The sequence below is a fragment of the Halyomorpha halys genome, unplaced genomic scaffold (assembly GCF_000696795.3).
Source record: "Halyomorpha halys isolate HHAL.00 unplaced genomic scaffold, Hhal_1.1 Scaffold46.1, whole genome shotgun sequence".
NCBI classification, from domain to species: domain Eukaryota; kingdom Metazoa; phylum Arthropoda; class Insecta; order Hemiptera; family Pentatomidae; genus Halyomorpha; species Halyomorpha halys.
This window is the reverse complement of record NW_027109456.1, coordinates 607,367-610,850: the sequence shown is the minus strand read 5'-3', so window position 1 is coordinate 610,850 and position 3,484 is coordinate 607,367. Positions and strand designations below refer to the sequence as shown.

General features: G+C 32.1%; 1 protein-coding gene and 1 long non-coding RNA gene across 7 annotated transcripts in view; one reads left to right on the top strand and one right to left on the bottom strand.

Moving 5' to 3' along the window:
• Pde9 (phosphodiesterase 9) overlaps positions 1-3,484 on the top strand; it is a 681,542-nt gene that overhangs the window by 470,685 nt on the left and 207,373 nt on the right. The gene's annotated exons all lie outside the window — the stretch shown is intronic.
• On the bottom strand, positions 1,551-3,167 carry LOC136795824 (uncharacterized). Its single transcript, XR_010843512.1, has 3 exons — positions 3,098-3,167; positions 2,717-2,807; positions 1,551-1,723 (listed from the first exon to the last, which is right to left on the bottom strand). It is a non-coding gene; the product is annotated as an uncharacterized lncRNA (long non-coding RNA).

Sequence of the window (3,484 nt, the reverse complement as noted above, 5' to 3'; positions counted from 1 at the left end):
GCCTCGTGACCTTATATTGTAAACTGTTTTTAGAGTTCTACTACTGGGTAGTTTCTCTACATCCTGTATCATATCATTATGTCATTATGATCAATGGTTGTATTTTTTTATACAGTTGTAAATATCAACAAATAAATAAAAAAAATAAAAAAAAATACTTTATTCCTTTTCAAACATTATCATACACCGTAAGCATAAAACTGCTCCAATAAGGTTGTCCACCACTGAATTGATGAATAAATGTCCGTTATGAAGTATCCGAGCATTTGTTCCCTTCACAAAAATATGTATGCTTTTTTGAAAGGTTACAGTGTCTAGTAAATAAAAAATAAATACTCAACTTTTGAAAAGAAATCTGAGGATTACTTTTTAGTTATGTACAAATCTTGTTATATTTTTCAGTGGTCTCTCAAATTAAGGTTTTTCTTTAGAATTATGAACTATATTTAAACTTTATATTAAATAAAATATTTTAAAAATCAATTTCCTCATTTCTTGAACTCATTGGTTCGTATGTGTAACTATACACTTACAAGTTCGGTAAACCATAACTTAAAAATCTTAATGATCGTTCATACAATTAAATTGTATTTAATTTTATTTTTAATTTTTTTCTCTTTAACTTCTGCATACATTAATAAATATTATCATCTATATTCCGTGTTATTTTTTTGTATAATAAATAGGAAGCAATAAATTCAAAGCTTTTTTATGTTAGGTAATTCTAAATTGCATCATAGCAACAAAATTGTTTTTAATAGCAAGTATAATTTGTCTTTGTTGAAACTATTCGAATGGGGCCATTCAAGCAGCTAAACAATGTATAGTTTCGATTTAACTATTGAAAACGATTCTACCCAGTATTAAAAGGGAATTTACCAGGTTGTGATTAACTCGGTGTATATTACTCGAGCAATTATCTAGGATCGTTACAAATAACTTGGTAATTTTTTAAACCCCTTTTTAGATATTGGGTACTATTCTGATCTTTAGAGCGTCCTATAACGTGTGCTGAATACTGTTGGGGGAAGTTAAAGAAGGGGGTAAAGAAAAGCTTAAACCGTAATATACCCACTGCTTTGATCTTGATAGACTACTCGAAAGCATTCGATTCCGTTTGCCACAGACAGCTTTACTAATTCATACAATACCCTCTCCCAAGCTTAAAACGGCGGTGGTCCAGAAACCTAGTGTAAATAATTACATTAGAATTCTGCCAATGGCCAGATTATTCACTCAAATCCTGAGCAGCTCACCGCCTCTCCCTCCCCTATTTTTTATTTTATTTACAATATTTGTTTTATTACAATAGAGAGAACCATTTGATTTAATAGGCCAACAACAATAATTGTAACTGTGGTATAATCCAGCGCTTGAGCGCCTTATTAATGTGGTTAAACCTTACTCTCTGCATCCGTCCGGTTGATCCAGCTCTGTGGGTCCGCATTCGTCCGGGTGCTTCCTCTAGTTTGTCAGCCTGGTCCAGCCTTCCTGGCCTCAGTTTGGATAAGCTTCCTGTGTATTCGGAGGCTTGTCGATGTCGAGTAATGGAGCCCTTTGCATCGTGAAATGCGTGTGGCCTTCCATTCGTAAATCCAGGGAGTTGAAGTGGGGATAATTCTTTTTCTTCCATCAGAAGTCCGGCTCAGCGAGGGTAAAGATCCCAGTCTATTTTAACACCAGCTTCGGTGTTCTATGCCGGTGCAGTCCACTACCACGTGATCTGCACAAGTAGTAAAGGAGTTCTATATTATTTCTAAAGTGATGCCGTGTGAATTGTGATGCCTATCCCTGAACCCTTCCTGTTCTGTCAGTATCTGCGAGACCCAGTAGTCTGGGAGGACCCAATTAAGGTTGAAATAACTCAGAAGCTAACGAAAAGGCTTACATAAAAAATAATATGTAAACCGAATATGTTTATGGATTGTGAATCTGACATTTTATTGATCATTGTTCAAGTTTAATACTGCTCGAAAAGATAAAGTAATTGATTGAATCAGCGATTATCTGCCAAGTAATCTGATCAAACTAACCACGAAAAAGAAAAGATTAGACCAACATCATAACTGTCGGAAGTTATATTATTAGATTTATAATAAGTTTGCTCCAACACGAATCAAAAGTATCATAAAATTGGCAAGTTTTTCTGTTCTCCCTCTTATTTTATGATATTTTTGACTTGGAAGAAGCCTTATAAAGCCTGCGTGCCTCTCCATATTGAATCCAGTCAAACTTTACAAAATCTACCTGACCTAACAAAGACTAGTTCTAAACTTTACAATTATCAAACAATCAAAACCAACCAGACCCATCAACATTTATCTCTCGTCTCTAGTCTCCCTTTATTTATTTGAAATTACATTTTTATTTTTTTAATTCTAGTTCCCTACTAGCATAATGACTTTTTATTCTTTACTAATTTGTAAATTTACACGCCACAAAATTATTCACCCTCGTGACTGATTATTCGCTGATTGTGATTTTCACACTTGTGAACTGATAAATAAGTGAAGAGCACAACAAAATAATGTATTTGTTTATTTACATTTTTTTTTTAAATTTTGATAGAGACCCGGCAGCTTTTAATATTGTTCGTTTTTACTGATGTGTTTAATTTTTGGTAGGATATAAACTGATGTTCGTGATTAATCTTTGTTTTAATGGTTTATTTCTTGGTGATTAAATTAAATTGATACCTTTAAAAATACCGTCTTACGTAATCATTAAATTGATCCGAGGCCTTTGTAGCTCATATTGTTGAGGTAGCTTATCAGCATTTTCGACTTATAAGCAGTACTGCTTCAAATCTGAAATAGAAGTTAAAAATTTATTTCGTGTTTAATCTACGTAATAAACTCTGATAATTAACATAAAGAAAATCGTGCCCGAGCAACCAGTACATGAGAAATTTAAACAAACGACATACTATATCTATATTCTGTACTTTTGTTTAATTTTTTTTTTAATTATATCAAAGGTGGAAGTAAAGATAATCCATCGAAAATTGAAGGATATTGATAATGTTTTACAAAGGAAATCTACTCAACATAGTAAGAGTATATCTGATAATGTCGAATTGATGAAAGATTTTAATTACTTGCAAGTATACTTATTTGCTGGAACCTATACGATGACTATGGGGATCCACTTTTCTCTCTAAATTTTCTAAAGAGTATAGTTTATTATAGTTCCTCCAATTCTTTATAGTTTATACTTTATAGCATTTTTTTCTAAAACGGATTTGAGCCATTATCGTTTTTTCCCTGTAGTCCTCATATGGATTTCACTATTCTAAAAAAAATTAAGTATGTTAATAATTTATCATATGATCAATGCTTAAACTAGAAGTACAAATTAGAATGCTTCTTTCACACAAAAATCCTTAATCTTTTTTTTTTTAACTTGAACTTTATTTCGCCTACATAACTCACATATTAAGTGGATGGTTCGTACATATGTTGTTTTTTTTAATCAATTCTATAGG